The sequence below is a fragment of the Narcine bancroftii genome, chromosome 11 (assembly GCF_036971445.1).
Source record: "Narcine bancroftii isolate sNarBan1 chromosome 11, sNarBan1.hap1, whole genome shotgun sequence".
NCBI lineage: Eukaryota > Metazoa > Chordata > Chondrichthyes > Torpediniformes > Narcinidae > Narcine > Narcine bancroftii.
The window spans coordinates 96,759,352-96,777,622 of NC_091479.1; the positions used below are offsets into that span (position 1 = coordinate 96,759,352).

Sequence of the window (18,271 nt, forward strand, 5' to 3'; positions counted from 1 at the left end):
TGGCGAATAAGATGGACTTTTAGTACATTTATTTTTGTCAGGTTAGTGGAGGTTCTAAATGCAATTTCAAAGGTCCATTGGTGGCCACAGTTATAGGAGAGTCAAGGAAATTCCTAAATACAAGCTTTGCTGGTCGAGAAAGGAAGAATGCAGGAGGTGATCTTGGTGAGTATTATTCTGTTAAATAAATTGTGGGGAGCAGGAAAATAAAGTTCATATTTAAACCAGTAGAAGGGAAATTTGTGAAGCCCTCTGTTGTCCAGAGAGAAAAATAGTGGAATTTAGAAATACGCCTGCACAAAATGCATGAAACAAAGTCTGGTGATAAGGCAGATTGAACTGTTTGATGTCTTGCGTGATTTCAATCTGGAAGACTTCTATCATTTATAAATGCCAAGCAATCTTGTGAAATTAACTGACTGCACTGGGAGAATGGACCAGGATTAAATTGGAAGACAGCTAAAGTATTGAGAGGAATCAATTTTACACTGCCTATTTTTCTTGATCTTCTAAGATAAGAGCAAAAATTCACCTCAATGTAATTTCCCTTGTACAGGCTTTATTGAAATGTACGATCTTCTGATATTGTACACACTTGTGTAATAACCGAGTTTTGGGGACAAATTGTTCTGGTCAAAATTGCGGATACTACTTTTGACCACGCAGATCTGCATTGCCCAAGGTGTGGGGAACAGGTGGTAAGTCCACGTTTTGGGGTGTCAGGAGCTCTGACAGGTGGGCAGCTGGTCCAAGAGGCAGCGGTCATGGCGTCGGGAGCTCGGATGCATAGACAAAAGATAGTGGTCGCAGCCAAGGACACCACAGGAAAAACCCTTCCTACTGAGAACATCCACAGAGTTCTAGGAAGTATTGCAGACTTAGGCCAGGGACTCTTATCTAATTCGGGACAATGTGAGAGACAGCTCTGACATGTGTTTGCTGAAGGCAGCTTTCTTGTAAGAGGGAAGACTTAAGGCTCAAAGGGCCATTGAGTGCATCAGAGGAAAAATAAATCAGTTAAGGTTGAGCATAGTCCTGAATTCATAGTCCTGATTGCATAGGAAGATAGATGGTCCCAACATCATCTCACAGTGTAGTGCACAAACATGCTGGAGAATCTCAGCAGGTATGTGACGAAGGGGCCAGACCCAAAATGCTGATTGCCCTTTTACTTCCCGAGGATGCTGCATGACCTGAATTTGTCCAGCACATTTACTTATTGTGCTTGACTCCAGCAATTGTAGGCTTTCTTATTTAACATCAGCTCATGACAGCAGGTTTGTGGGTGATCACTACTCCTGGAAAAGAGTTGATGGGGCTGGAAATGCACACAAAATTAGTTATCGTGACATAGAACAGCCGATACCCATATAAACTGATCTTTTACCTTTCCATTATGTTTCTGAGGAAACAGATTCTGTTTGTGAGGCAAAATATCGATAATGTAATGGAACAGCTCATCACCTCTTTCTCAATTCACCTCAACTCTATGTGTATTGGTAAAATTTAATCTACCCCTTGGTAACTGTTCATATGCATTTTAGTATCCATTTAACCAAAATGTTTATACATTTAACTTTGAGCCAAAGTTCTGTACAATTTCTCTGGGGTTTGTACCCATCATTAATTAAGCACTTAACTCAATGATGCATTCAAGGTTGGCATCTGCAGGTATTGCCCCCGCAAGAGAGGTGCTGTGCCCCCCCAGAAGGACATGGCCATCGCTTGCCTTCAGACCTGACCCCACCCCTTCCCTCCTCACTAGCGTCTAGGTTGATGCACGCTAGCGACTCTTCTCCCGCCCCGGTTGTGTCACTAGCAGTAGATGCAATAAAAGCAGCGCCCTCATCTCCTTCATCAGTGGGGCAGATGATGTTGATGGTTGTCAACAGGTAGGTCGCAGGATCCAACAGCATCCCCACCATCACAACCCCCCCCCACCTATCATAAGATCTGTCTTGTCTCAAAATTATAGAATGAAATTTCCTTCTCCCTCTCCATATACTTGAACGTTAATTATTTTTTAGTTTGTGACCAACACAAGACTGTTTGTAGAACTAACACTCTTAAGATTACATTTTGTTAGTCATACAACACGGCAACAGGCCCCTTTGACCCACAAGTCCATGCTGCCTAAATAAACCTACAACCCACATATGATTTGAAGGGTGGGAGGACCTTAGGAACATAGGAAGTAGGAACAGGAGTAGGCCAAAAATGGCCCATCGAGCCTGCTCCGCCATTCAATACGATCATGGTTGATCTAATTTATGACCTAACTCCACCTACCTGCCTTCTCCCCATATCCCCTAATTCCTCTATCATGTAAAAATTTATCTAACTGAATTTTAAATACGTTTAATGAGGCAGCCTCGACCACTTCCCTGGTTAGAGAATTCCAAACATTCACTACTCTCTGGGAAAAACTATTTTTCCTCATCTCTGTCCTAAATCTACTCCCCCGAATCTTGAGACTGTGTCCTCTCGTTTTAGTTTCCCTGGCCAGCTCAAAAAACCTTGCTACATCTATCCTATCCATACCCTTCATAATCCTATATGTTTCTATAAGATCTCCTCTCATTCCTCTGAACTCGAGCGAATACAATCCTAGACGATTTAATCTTTCATCATAAGTCAACCCCTTCATCCTAGGGATCAACCTAGTAAACCTCCTCTGGACCGTCTCCAAAGCCAGTATATCCTTACTCAAATATGGAGACCAGAACTGGACACAGTACTCCAGGTGCAGTCTCACCAGTACCTTATACAGTTGCAACATTACCTCCCTGCTCCAGAATTAAATTCCTCTAGTGATGAAGGCCAACATTCCATTTGCCTTCTTTAATAACCTGCTGCACCTGCAACCTAACCCTAGCAACCGGAAACCTATGCAGACACAGGAAGAATCTTACAGATCATGCCAGACTCGAACCTAGGTCGCTGGCGCAGTAATAACATTCGCTAACAGCAATGTTGACCCTGTTGGTGGTGGTGAAGACCATCATTCCATTGCAATCATAAATGATGTGATGTTGGAACCAAAGATGCATCTCACAGCAGAGAAAAGGATGTAAATGGACCTGCACAACATTTGTTATTGTTTCACTTCTGTCCAGAGTCATTAACCCACCTCACATGGTAAATATACATCCTCTAATATTATTAAAGCGACAGTGAAACTTTTGTCGATTGTAGCCGTATATGAGCATGAATGGAAAATAAGCAAACTTTACATGAATTCAAAGAATTCAGGGAAGGTGACCATGGCAGTGGTCCAACGAGGGTCTCAGTGGCTGAAGGGCCCGTGTGGGTTGCGGGCAGTTGGCAACTTGCAGTCAAAGGACCCACTAGCTGCGTACAGCTGGAGACTGGCTTATAGGAACCGGGTATCAGAGCTGGGATCTGAGAGGCTGCTGAGGGCAAGGAGGGCTCTGGAAATGCCTCGGGTGCTGAAGGCTTCCTGATCGTATTGGAGGCTTGGATCTGTAATTTGGTTTGCCAACTGATGGTACCGGGGTCTGTGCAGTGGTCAAGGCTGCAGGAGGCGAATCCATATACACTCAGTGACTCGGTCATTCCGAAGGGACTTCATTTTGGTTCTCTTTCTCTGTCTGTAAGGGCCATCGGGCAATGCTCAAGGTGACTCTTTGTCTGCCTTATAGTAGACTAAAGGAAATTATAGATAAATGTCAACTTGAGGAACAAGACATCATATTCTTCCTGAACATCTTTAAACCTAATGGAATGACATCGATTTTTGGGTGGCGCAGTAAGTGCAATGTTGTTACGGTGCCAACAATCGGGATCAAGGTTTGAATCCTGTGCTATCTGTAAGGAGTTTGCATGTTCTCCCCGTGTCTATATGGGTTTTCCCTGGGGGCTCTGGTTTCCTTCCACCCTTCAAAATGTACAAGTGGTGTAGGTCAATCGGATGCAATTAGGAGGTGTGGGCCAAAAGGATCTGTTGCTGTGCTGTTTTTTATTAATTAAAAATATTCTAATGTTTAGGGTAGTGACAGCAAAATTCTATTTCAGCTCCAGCGACCTGGGTTCAAATCCAGAGTTTGTATGTTCTCCCAGTATCTGCATGGGTTTCCTTCGGGGGATCCAATTTCCTCCAACATCCCACGGACACATGGGGTTAATAGGTCAATTGGTCACATGAGTGTACTTGAGCAGGCCAGACTCATGGGTGCCCAAATACACTCATGTGATCAAATTTTTAAAAAAATTAAATTAAATTTAAAAGAAAAAAAAATAAATATATATATATATATATATATATTTTAAAAAACCATTTTAGGTCAAGCCCATCCTCCTCTGTTTCCATCTCCTTTACCAACTACAGCACTTAATTTTTTTTCTCTAACTTTTCTTTCTCCCCACCCCCCCCAAATATTTACCCTTCCATCTCTCTGCCTTCTGCCCTATGGGCCCCTCCCCTTGTATCTATCCCCCTTTATTTCTGTAACTTTACTGATTCTCCATGGTTTTGTTAAAGGGTTCAGAGCTGAAAAATCAACTGACCAATTCTACCCACGTGTGGCCTTCTGAATTCCTCCAGCAATTCTTTGAATGGAATGGATGGGTGCTGTTTACCAGACCCTTGACTGAATGACATGAGTCCTTGGCAGGGGGTACATCAATGAACCTTCTAGATGAAACGGTATCAAGGAAAGGCCATCATGGACATTGGTGGTAAAAGCCCATGGTCAACCATTGCTTATCTTGTAATATGGAGAAGATGACCACCTCATTCTGAGTGAGCCTGATCCAGTTCACCTTGCATGGGTGGTATTCACTTGCATGTGTTTTACAATGTGTTGTGAGAACAGGAAATCAAACGTGGACTTATTGGAAATTAATTATACAACAGCGTGACTATGTAATTTGAGTACTAATACAGGTTAAGTTGCACTAAATTTAGTTTGAGAGTCTCTTTATTTGACAATCAGTTATTACCCTGGCAAGGTAATCGGGTCAACATTTCATAAAGTTCTGTGTAATTGATATCTTTGTGGTAATAAATATGTCTGAATTATGAAAGATAACCACCACTGGCTTCATAAAATCTAATTAAAGGTATATGGAGGCAGGAAAGATAAGACAGCTCCTCAACTCTGTCATGAAACTCAGATTGTACTTAATTTGTCTTTTAGTCCTTTCACCTGTTCTGCCAGGTAACGTCTAATGTATTTATCTTCAAAGATAGCTTTATCTCAGTTTTGAAGTTTTCAATTAAACCCTCCCTTGACATTTTATTTAATTCGAATGGGAGAGGTTGATATTTCTACCTACATATTTTCCCTTGTTTTACTTATTAAAACCTTGCCTATTATTGATCATGACATCCACCGCAAACTGCTCCTTTACGCTCTACCAATTCCTTCGTAGCCCTTCACTGCTCTTTTTAACTCTTCCATTGATCATTGCTATGCGTTACACCACAGACTGGTGCCATTCCCATTACTCATCCGCATTTAAAGGGCTGGCAACACTCATTCTCACCAATGGAGAGACATCATAGACAAAATGCCATTTCTTCCGTAACTCTGTGTAATGATTCATTATATAACTTGTTGCAGCACCCTCTGAGGGATTTGACTGAAGCTGCTCGGAGTCTCATCTATAATACTATTTCAATCAAAGCATAGAACTTAGCCGGCCTCGCAGCATCCAGAGGAGGTAAAGATAAATTACCAATGTTTTGGGCCCAAGTCTTTCCTCAAGCTTTCTTGCATGCATTGAATGCCTGGCATTGAATTGAACATTTAAACATTCAATGACAGCTATGTCCAAATAAATGTTTGCTACGGCAGGACCTCCTCAATCCATTGCCACCTACGCAAGCACAAGTGGAGGGCATTTACATCTGAGGGTCAGGAACCACAGTGACATTACTCGGTATAGCGCGTCGAGTGACTCAAAGACTTGTAGATTCAAACCAAGGCTTTTATTACCAAAAGGCTGGAGCGTAGTACATCAAGGTCGACCAGTCCAGACTGACCTGGGTCTGGTTAGGTGCAGCACCTTATGACGTGGCCAGTCGGTGTGGCTACGGCTCTCAGCCAATCATTAATACTATATACAGAGGTGATAGGATCCTATACTATCACACTCTGGCTGGTGTCACCCAGTGCAGTATCTCATGGTGTCACACTTCCCCCCCCCCCCTTCCCGACCCATGGACCTCCATGACCTGTACACCACACCATCGAGAGACCTTAGTTATTTTGTAATGCTACTCGTAAATCATAATTCCTGAACATCACTGAACGTAACGGCGATTGTAGGGGCCAAACGAGCAAATAATGTGTAAAGAATTTACTTACCTTGTTAGGTCGGTGTCTCATTGGTCCCTGTGTCCCAGGCTAGTTTCAGGAATAAACGCAGCGCGTTCGGGGGTTGTAGGGCCGGTAGGAACATGCACGGTGGGGCAGAGCACGAATCAGGGCTTGAGATAGAATATTTAAACCTGACAACGACATAGAAAAAGGTTGAGTGAGATCGTCATAACTTTAGTTGACCGTTAACCCTAATGTTACTTTGTATTCACAGAGCATCAGTGCAGATGTTATTTATGAATAGTTCATGTCCACGTTAAAGAAGATAATTTCAAGTTTATGTACTGAAATAAAGAATTTAAATAAATCCGGATCGTACTAAAACTAATTTAAAACACGTCACTAATAAGTGTCTCACTTATAAATAGTCTTAAGCGACTATTTATTGGATCAAAGTCACTATAGCAATATTAATGAGATAAACAATGAGCAAAATTAAAATTACACTTTTAAAACACATCATACTTCATTCTTAAAAAAAATTATTATACCATAATAACCTCCTGAAAATTTGTCAAAAGTAGCGACTATAAAAGCACCAGCAGCAATGAAAACAACAGCGTGTGTTTGTAGAGTGGGCAGACAAAACCATGTCATTGTAATTGGGTAATAATGAGAACTCTGACTGGAGCACGCTAGATTGTTTAATAAGTAAATGATTATAGAGTTTTAGCCTTGTAGGTATATTGCTACATGTAAGCTGGGTTTACAAAAAATGTTTTTTTTTTGTTATAACTAACTACTGGATATTTTTATTAAAAATAATGAATTTCTGCTGAAGCACTCGACAAAATTTTTTATAGACAACATTTTGGTGCCACTCCCTCTGATGGTGTCACCCAATGCGGTCTGCACCCCCATTCCCTCCCTCCCCCACCCCCAGTGACGTAAATGAGGAGAAATGGCCAGTTTTGCTGGTCCAAATACAAATGGATGCAGAGTTTGAGTGATAGGTTCGAAAGACTTGGGAGACCAGAGCACCTTCCAATTATTTCTGTGGCTCACTCACATTAGAAAGGTTAAAATCTTATACATCATTTAGCTTACTTGCACACTGCTTGCTGATGGGATTTAGGTGAAGCAAAATAAGGATAATAAATAATGAAAACCTGAAATCAAGCAGACGTCTCTAAAAGTCCAGAATAAAACAATGCAGGAACGACAGAGGAAGCTCAAAACTTTGATGGTTGTGTTGGTTGAAAGGCCAGTTCCAGTGCTGTAGAGAAATGTATTCCACCAGGTCAAAGAAAGCATTGGTTTCAAATGAGGAGTAAGAAATTTTAGAGGGAATCTGAGTAAATGTTTTTAATCACCTAGGAGGTGGTTGCAATTGGGTGCACCCTGCCCAAGAAGGTGGTACATGGTCCAATTCCCTAAATCCAAACTGGCAGCTATTTATTGTGAAGTAGAGGACAAATGGCTTCCCCTCCCACCTAAGTCGCATGCTTTATCAATGCCCCAACATACAAGGGTTCTGGAGCAAAGTCTTTAGCAAATTATCCAAAATATTTAAAGTTAATTTGCCACCCTGCCCGTTCACTGGATTATTTGGAATCTCTGACAACTCCCTAAATTCTCAACAGATAGCAGTAATAGCGTTTACATCCTTATTAGCCAAACATCTAATCTTGTTGCACTGGAACAAGTCTGATAGGTGCCCTTCCGTTATACAATGAATTAAGGACATCAGTTTCTTTATTAAACAGGAAAATATAAAATATACATTAAGAGGGTCCACCGGAAAAAAAAATCCATAAGTGGCAACCCTTTATGCGTTATTTTGCGATATCACGAACGGTTACAGAATCAAGGTTTAACTGTACAACCAGTGATATATCGAAAACATTGTCAGTAAAGGTGCCAGGTGATCAGGGAGTGGGGGGGTCTGGATGTGTATTTGAGGGTCTATTTGAACATTTATGTACTGTATATATGTGTCTTTTTCTGTAAAATAAATGGGCCACAACTTGTATCTGTAACATGTAAATGAAGTTATTTTTTGATGTTCAATACATATGTTTTGCAAGAAGGCAGTAGAGGCAGGTTCTCACACAGCATTTAAATCACCAACATATGGGAGATCATGGATCAAGTGTGCGTGAAACACTCATACAAGGTGTTTGATCAGGATGGACATGATGGGCTAGAGGAGCTGTCTTTGTACTGTATAACCAAGATCGAATATGAAAATCAAACTAGGTTAGTTCTCAAATCAAGTCACAGGCACCATTAAAATTTTGGCAACATTTAAACCCATGTGCTTGTACAATCATGTATTTCAGTTTTAATAGTAATTTTACAGAGACATGGATGAAGGTGGAGAAACTGTTGCATTTTGCAATGTGAAATCTTCAAATTAATGCAGGAGTCTGGAACGCGTTTCTTGATGTGGATGAACAGATTTATCTATAATGGACCCCCACACAGTTTAACAATGCAGTCAAACCTTGCTGGGATTTCCTTGCGCTGCACTATGGAATTGCTCTATCCTGGCACAACACCTGACATCTAAAGTTCAGATTTATTGTCAGAGTACATATATGACATCACATACAACCCTGAGTTTCCTTTTCCTTTTCCACCTATTGGCAGTGCAAAAAATCTATACTCAATGTGCACATATAAACAAATAAAGAAATGGAAACAAACTCTGCAATACAGAGGGAGAAAAAGCAATAAAATACAAATGTAAGAGCCCTTAAATGAATGTCATTGAGGAGTCTGATGGTGGAGGGGTAGTAGCTGTTCCTGAACCTGGTGGTGTGAGTCTTGTGGTAGCAGTCAGAACAGAGCATATGCTGGATGATATGGATGCTTGACGATCGCTGCAGCTCTCAGATTGCAATCTTCCCTGTAGATGTTCTTGATGGTAAGGAGGGTTTTACCTGTGATGTCCTAGGATGTGTCCACTACCTTTCATCCACGCATCCGAGCTCCCGACGCCCTGACCGCTGATCCTTGCCCCAGTCGCCCGCCCACCAGAGCTCCTCTCGCCATAAACGCGGACTAGCCACCCATTCCTGGCCATATGAGCTCCCGATGCCTTGAACGACGCAGGTACTTACCATGGTCAAAAGTAGTACCTCCCCAAATTTGACCCAAATATTGATCCAAAAAAATTCAGTTATTACACTAGTATACACAGTACTTTTGGATTCTTGTGTGAATTTTATGACTGTGTAAACGATGATCCCCCGCACCACCCCCCCCCCAAGTTTGGTCCAAAAAATTTGATGGTTAAACAAGTATATGTAGTATATGAGCCCAATCTAATCAACACTTTCTCATTAATTATTCCCTCATGATAATTAAATTTTCATGAGAAATGATGAGCAATAAAATCACTGCCTAAAACTAGTTGAAAATTAATAGCTGTAATTACATATATGACTGTTTAAATAAAGTTCATTTCTATTTAAATCTTCGGTCAGGAGAAATATTTTTGTCTTAAACAAGAATTAACTGTATCCACCTGGGATTCACAAATTAGTTCAAAAGTTTTCTCTACCCATTGGATATCCATTTTTTCTGTCCATTGGGGGTGCCACGGTTAGTATAACAGTCAGCGCAATGCTATGACAGCGCACCCAGTTCAAATCCAGTGCTGTATGCATGGAGTTTGTATGTTCTTCCCATGGCCTGCATGGGTTTTCTCTGACGGCTCTGCTTTCCTCCACCCTCCAAAAAAATATGGGGTTGGTTTGTTAATTGGGTGCCATGGGTTCCAATAGCTGGAATCAACTTTTTTTTTAAACCAAAAATACCATTTATTCACATTATTTACAAAAGGAAGACCATTCAAAATCTCTTTCCATCCTTATTTTCATAATTATAGATTTCCATCACTATACAGTTAGTGTAGTGTAACGCTATTACAGCACCCACGACCCAGGTTCGAATCCAGCGCTGTCTGTAGGAGTTGATACATTATCCCCATGTAGTGATATGTTTTCTCTTTGTACATTATTCCCTACCTGTATGCTATTGTATGTATGAGGGTGGCCCGCTCACTAGTGACTCATCTCCTATGCCTCCTCCCCCCTTCCGGCATTCCTGTTCCTGGATCCGGGCCAGCCACAGTCTTGTGTTTATTAAAGCCTAATATTCCCCTGCTCTCGACTTCGTGGTTATTGATAGAGCCTATCACCCCGTGTCCATGTGGATTTCCTCTGGGCACTCCAGTCTTCCCCCCCACCCTTCAAAAGCGTATGGAGGGTTGTAGGTTCATTGGGGTATTTGGGCAGCATGGGCTCGTGGGCCGGAAGAGCCAGTCACTGTGCTGTATGTCTAAAATTTTAAAAATAATAATGATTTTTTTTTTAAATCAATCTGATTCAGAGATTCTATCAGAACAGCTTGAAATTATTCTGTTTTTCTCCATATTGAAGTGAAATGTAACAAAATTGATAAAAAGATGTCAATTGATGAAAAACTTTGGAACTTCTGTATGTGCATTGGACATTCTAGAATTTGCTGCCAAATTTCCTCCACTACATAACTGTCGACAGTCCCAGCATTAATTCTATGGTAAATTACGATCCATTGCATTAGATTGGAATTATATTACAGCAGGTACAATGCTTCAAAAGTTTTCACTGACACAAAGACCTAAGACATTAAAGGCAATTTATAAATGCCCACTGTCTCTTTATTTTCATTATGATGTATTTCACGGCTGCCGCCAGGTCAAGATGACATACTGCCTTTTAATTCCTTTTATCGTTCAGAATTCTCTACTTCTCGTTTCTATTTATTAATAAATGGGATGAGAAGCAAGTGTTCAAAGAGGAGCATTTCAAAGTTGTGGTTTCAATATTCTTCTGTTTTGGAAGTATAGATTTTATTTCCCCATTTAGTTATTTATTATGTATTTATTTTTCCTCCTTTTAAGTCATTACCTTTTTTGTCTCTTCTGCGCTCTGTGTTTATTTATTCCTGGACAGTACTCCTTGGAGTTGAGGAGAATAAGGTGGGGGGGGGGGGGGTGGTGGGAATCTCATAGAAGCATTTTGAATGTTGAAAGGCCTGGACAGAGTCAATGCAGCAAAATTGTTTCCCATGGTAGGGGGCTCAAGGACAAGAGGGCACAACTTCAGGATTTAAGGGCATCTGCAGTGATTTCCTTCTTATTCACTTCTATAGCCACTTGGAGGCTAGGTTAGGGGATTGTCTGTGACATGTTTTCAATAATTTCCAGTACAAGTTCAGTTGTATTTAAATCCTTCATTTTTAACATGCAACACTTGTAACATTTTTGCTTGATATTCTATATAGTAGATTCTTATCAACAAAACATTCATATAAAAGTTAACAAGGCCTAAACAATGCTGAAAGCCCTAATTTATCCTCCTTCTGGTTTCCAACTGCTGAATCTCATTTCAAGTCTGGTGCGTGCCCCTTTGTGTGGTACACTGGCCCTGGCTCCAACTGCTGCACTGCTGGGGCAAAGCTGGGCGTGCATGTGTAACCACACTCCATGGCACGTGTTCTGGTAGACACGACGGTCCTGGCTCGGCCTCAGTAAACACCATCGGCACTGGGCTGGGGGGGGGCGGGGAGCCAACTGTTCCATAAATGGTGCTGGTCCTAGCGCATGCGCCAACAGGAAGAGGCCTACGATCCCCAGTGGATACCGCCGATGCCTGCAATAGGTAAGGACTGAGCCTATGGTTCTTACAGAGCCCATTTAAAGCAGAAATGTGGAGTAATTTCTTTAACCTCTGGAATTTGCTTCCACGGCTGGCTGTGAAGGGCAAGTCATTGAGGGTATTGAAGGCAGAGATTGATAGGTATCTAAATAATCAAACAATTTAAGGTTATGGGGAGAATGCAGGGAGTGGGGCTGAATGAGAGAATGGATCAGTTCATGATGGAGTGGTGGAGCACACATGATGGGCCAACAGTCTACTTCTGCTCCTATATCTTATAGTCTAAGTGAAAACTATCAGTGCATCTATGTATATGACAATAAATACACCTTTTTCTTCATTGAATCAATTTGTAATTGAGTGTAGTTCCAGCCTGTAAGGATGTCCTTTGGAGGAAAAGGCAAAATGTATTTCAAGAAAAGTTTCTTTAATTTTTCAGGGGCTGGGAATTACTGGCAAGATCAACATTTCATTTCCATTTCTTAATGAGATGGTGTGAATCAACACATCAAATCAGTACAGTCCATCTAGAAGTCTGGAATAAAACAAAAATGCTGGAAACACAGTTCAAGCAGCATTTTTAGAAAGAGAAACAGAATTAACATTTCAGGTCAGAGACTCTGTCAGAACTGGGAAGGAAACAAAATAAGTTTGTTCAGTGGGGTGGGGGGGGGGGGGATGTGTCTGATAGGGTAAAGCCGGGGTGAGTATGGAGATAAGCTGCAAACAAGGTTTTCCCATTAATGAGAGCATTGGAGAGGGAGAGACCAAATAATGTAGAAGTTGCAAAATGTAGAGTAGGCAGTTCTGCGTGAACATGTTCTCCACTCCCAGCTCCCAGAGGGGTGAAAATGAGCAGCAAAGATCACGGATGGATTACTGATACAGATAGAAATCCAGTTAATTGAAGTTGTAGAATTCACTATTGAGATTAGAAGGCTGCAACGTGCCCAGTGGTTTGATGAAGAGCCGTTCCTTACATTTGCATCGATCATCATTGTAACAGTTGTTTAAAAAAAATTAACTTGGACATTCAGCACAGTAAGAGGTCCTTTCGGCCCACGAGCTTGTGCTACCCAATTACACCTGATTGACCTACAACCCCTGTATGTTTTTTGAACATGGGAGAAAACTGAGGCCCCCGGAGGAAACAGCGCTGGATTCAAACCCCAGTCCCCATCGTCGGCGCTGTAACAGTGTGGCACTAATCCTGCCACCCTACAGTATAGAAGAATATTAGACCAGCAGGTCAGAGCAGGGTAGGATGGGGAATTAAAATGGCAGGCAACTTGAAACTCGGGGTCACCTGTGCAGACGGAACACAGGTACTCTGCAAAGCGGTCAGTCCAACCTGCCTTTAGTTTCTCCAACTTTGAGGAGACCACAATGTGAAGACGTAATGGATTGCACCCAATGGGAAGTGAGTCACTTCTGGAAAGACTCCTTAGGTCCTGGGAGGTTTAAGGATAAGCATGTGTCCTTTGCATTGCCTGCAGCTGCATAAGAAAGTGGCAGAAGAAGGGGGAATAGAAGTTGGGAACCAAAGAGTGGACTAGCAATCCACGAAGGTAACAATCCTGCAAAGTGTCAAAAGGAGAAGTGGTGTCTGGTGATGTGACCTCTTTGAAGGTGATGGAATTACAAGGCACCACAAATTAAAATGGTATTATACACCTTCAATTGTATTCAAAATGAGATGCTTAAGAGATTTTCATCACATTAACCGTATTATCCTCCAGTCGTTTTTAATATTGGTTGCTGACTAGATAATTGATGCTGGTACTACATCAATTCAATATTTCAACCAAATTTTAGTGGTTGCTTGTTGTTGTAGCTAAAAGTTAACACCAAATTTAAAAAAAAAACATTGCAAAGAATATACACGATTGTATAGTAGTTTACTTTTCAATTATTTGTTTTTTTTTTAATTTATTTTTCACACTATGAACCATATTGACCAATACACACATAAACATTTCCCTCTTTCTTGAGGATTTTGCGGTTTTCGAAAAGGAATTTACACAGAATAGTGAATAGAGAAATGTATCATACTTGCGAATTTCAACAGCTGCTAGAAGTGGGAAAATGAGTTAGAAGTACCATGAAAACATAGATAAAGAATTGTTGTTAATAAGAAATTGTCAAAGAGCATCAGAGATGGTCTTACTTTGGCTGCTATTCAATGTAACGTGCTTCAATGTTCGGTAACTTCAAGGTCATTTTGCATTTGTTACATGGACTTTTAAAAAATGTCACTTTAAAAAAAATCACTTGTTCACTATATTTGGCCATCACTGGCGTGATCCATATTCATTTCCATCCAACACTGTCCACTAGAATCTGCAGCACGTTAGTTCATTGGAGATGGGAACAGATGGACCAAATGGGTGAACATTGAAGGACATTAGTGAACTCGCTGGATTTTTACAGCGATCTGGTATTTTCTCAGTTATTGGTACAGCAACTAGCTTCTTACTACTAATGATGTTATTTGGATTTAAATTCTCCCAGCTGCTCTGATGGGATTGGCACTTCAATCTCTGGATCAATAGACTAACCCTCTTTATTGCTACTTCAATACATTATCCACTTTGCTACTGAAAGTTTTTTTTAAGCCTCGCATTTTACACCACTTTTCAGAAACTTGAGTCTCCTTTGTTCATTGCAACTGTGTGATAGTACAGATCTATCACCAATGTACATAGTGTATATAGTTACTGTATCGCTTACAGCGATTGGCTGAGAGCTAAGCCACGCCTATTGTCTGGGCCTTAAAGGGTTGTGTCCCTAGCCAGGTCGGATCATTCCGGACTGGTCGACCACCTGTGAAGAGCTCCTGTCTTTTTCAAAACAAATTCTTTATGCTAATAAAATTGTAGAGCTCGTCGAAAGAACCAAAAACTTGTTGATCTAAACCAAGGCTTTTATTAGCTCTTCACAGGTGGTCGACCAGTCCGGAATGATCCGACCTGGCTAGGGACACAACCCTTTAAGGCCCAAACAATAGGCGTGGCTTAGCTCTCAGCCAATCGCTGTAAGCACAGTCTAGATACAGTAACTATATACACTATGTACATTGGTGATAGATCTGTACTATCACAAACTGGCAAAGGACTTTGTGAAGCAAAGTCGCTCTTGAAAGTCAGAAAACAATGAAGTCAATTTGTGCGAAACAAGGCCCCACAAATATATGATAATGACTAGATAACTTGCCTCACTGAAGTTGGTTGAGGAAAGCATATTGGCATTGATACTGGGATTAATAAGAACAAGTTATATGCAAGTGTATATAAGCACCAAAAATCTTACTACAGTTGAATAGGTACTTTGCAAATAAAACACAATGGTGTACATAATTAAATCAAAAAGAGACATTAAATATCCAAAATAGTTAATAAATATCAAGTGATCCTCGTGCAAAAAGAAAGCAAATTTGCAATAGTTTAGACAGTCCTGTTGAACCAGTCCAGTGTTAAAGGACCAGACAGGTGTAAGAAAGAAACTCTTCTTGAACTTACAGTTGCTGGTTTTCAGATGACCTTCTGCCCAAAAGGAACATTGAAAAGAGGCTTCCTAGCCCTTCTTTATAATAGTTGTCTACGTCCATTTCAGAGATGACAGTGCGGTTCTCCATTACTATTCCACTGGACTTTCAACCTTGACTTTGTGCTCAAGTCTTGTGACTTGGGTTTGAATCCATAACTTTTAACTCAACCGTTAAGCCACATTTGCTAAAGTGAATGACACATTGCATTAATAAGGTAGTAAAATCATTCCAAGATATTTAACAGCAGCAGAAGTGAAACAAGAAATAAATATTCCTTCAGGAGATGTTGGACGAATACCAAGGATTTGGGTAAGGAGGCAGATAGGAAGCTATGTTGTAAAGAAGTATTTAAGATAGTGGGATTTTGACAGAAATTCAAAATTTGGGACAATGGCAGCTGAAGGCATGGCTGCTCTTGGAGGAACAGGTTCATGTGGAAAGAAACAAGAGTCCAAAAATGTGAGACCAGACATGTCTCGAAGGATTATAATGACGGAAGAAGAGCGCCAAGATCTAGAAGGGAAACCAAGTTGAAAAACCAAGTTATTGCTTAACCTGGTGCCAGTACAGCAAATTAGAATGCTGGCAGCAGATTCGAGTAACTTCAATGTTTTGGAATTAATTACTATCTAACGAATGCATGGAGAGCAAACATTCCTGAGACATTGACGAGGGTTTCAGCAGTAAGCGAGTTGAGATAAGGCCAGGCTTAGGCAATGTTCCTGAGGAGTTGCCAAGATGGCTTAGATGCCAGGTCAGAAACTCAACTTGGGGTCAAATTAATGTGGCAAGCAGATTTCAGATGTTTGCCAAGGAGAAGGGTAAAGTTGCTGGAAGGGAACAGTTTATAGCCTTTTTCACACTGGCTAACCAGTAAATTGGCTGTTCAATGAACCGGTTAAAGAAGCCAGGTTTGCTGTTCACACTGGATCACTGTTAACCGCTTCTCTGCATCCTTTAACACTCACCACCAGGCATTCTCAGGGAGAGGGGCGCCTATTCTCACCAATTGGTCGACGGCTATCACCTGTCCCTTTCACGCTGGGTGAACCAGCGTGCAGGCATCAGATCGCCCCGGAGATGATGCACCCTACCTAAGGCATCTATCCCCGAGGTGATCTGACACTTGTGTGCCAATTCACGAGCCCTCACGCTGGCACATTAACCAATATCTTGGCAGTTAATTACTGGGATAAAGTGCCAGTGTGAATGGGCCTAAGATGGGGAGTGAAAATAATAATATTTGATCTTCCTAACAATTTCATGAGTGGTATCTTTTGCTCACCTAGTCCTGGCTCAAAGGAGCGAAGGAATGGAGTGAGTGACAGTCAGATGGCTTTGACAATACACTTATGGAAACTAACACAGTATGAAATGAAGTGCTATTACGTCCCATAACCACAAATGTCAACATCCTGTAGTGCCTTATTTATCTCTGTTGTCACTGTGCATCTTTTGTTATGGCATCAAGAAGCCTCATGAGATTCTCACATGATTTTTATTTCTAAATGATGGAAAGCATTAGTGGTGTCCTGGATATAGATGAGAAGGGACAGGACTGGGGTGGGGGGGGAGGGTCCAAAATGACTCTTCTGTGCTTTAAGCTCACACATGCCTTATTTTGGATGCTGATGTGTCCTGTAGTTCGTTCAAGTTTATTGCCATCTGATTGTCTTCTTTGGTTTGGCTTCGCGGACGAGCTGCAGGCTCGTTGGTGACTGACAAGTCCGATGTGGGACAGGCAGGCACGGTTGCAGCGGTTGCAAGGGAAAATTGGTGGGTTGGGTTTTTCCTCCTTTGTCTTTTGTCAGTGAGGTGGGCTCTGCGATCTTCTTCAAAGGAGGTTGCAGCCCGCCGAACTGTGAGGCGCCAAGATGCACGGTTGGAGGCGAGATCAGCCCACTGTCGGTGGTCAATGTGGCAGGCACCAAGAGATTTCTTGAAGCAGTCCTTGTACCTCTTCTTTGGTGCACCTCTGTCTCGGTGGCCATTGGAGAGCTCACCATAGAACACGATCTTGGGAAGGCGATGGTCCTCCATTCTGGAGACGTGACCCACGCAGCGCAGTTGGGTCTTCAGCAGCATGGATTCGATGCTTGCGGACTCTGCCAGCTCGAGTACTTCGATGTTGGTGATGAAGTCATTCCAATGAATGTTGAGGATGGAGAGGAGACAGCGCTGATGGAAGCGTTCTAGGAGCCGTAGGTAATGCCGGTAGAGGACCCATGATTCGGAGCCAAACAGGAGCGTGGGTATGACAACGGCTCTGTACACGCTGATCTTTGTGTGTTTCTTCAGGTGATTGTTTTTGCAGACTCTTTTGTGTAGTCTTCCAAAGGCGCTATTTGCCTTGGAGAGTCTGTTGTCTATCCTTGCATCAGATGAAATGGTGCAGCCGAGGTAGGCAAACTGGTTGACTGTTTTGAGTTCTGTGTGCCCGATGGAGATGTGGGGGGGCTGGTAGTTATGGTGGGGAGCTGGCTGATGGAGGACCTCAGTTTTCTTCAGGCTGACTTCCAGGCCAAACATTTTGGCAGTTTCCGCAAAACAGGACGTCATGCACTGGAGAGCTGGCTCTGAATGGGCAACTAAAGCAGCATCATCTGCAAAGAGTAGTTCACGGACAAGTTGCTCTCGTGTCTTGGTGTGAGCTTGCAGGCGCCTCAGGTTGAAGAGACTGCCATCCGTGCGGTACCGGATGTAAACAGCGTCTTCATTGTTGAGGTCTTTCA

At 41.9% G+C, this 18,271-nt stretch overlaps 1 protein-coding gene across 1 annotated transcript in view; it reads right to left on the minus strand.

Moving 5' to 3' along the window:
- Positions 1-15,593, minus strand: part of LOC138746180 (amphoterin-induced protein 2-like) — a 159,624-nt gene extending 144,031 nt beyond the window's left edge. The window contains exons 1-2 of the mRNA XM_069904155.1: positions 15,511-15,593; positions 6,333-6,475 (exon numbers count right to left, since the gene is read on the minus strand). The gene's annotated coding sequence lies outside the window, so the exon portion shown is untranslated. The remainder of the gene's footprint in view (positions 1-6,332; positions 6,476-15,510) is intronic.
- Positions 15,594-18,271: the final 2,678 nt, after the last annotated feature.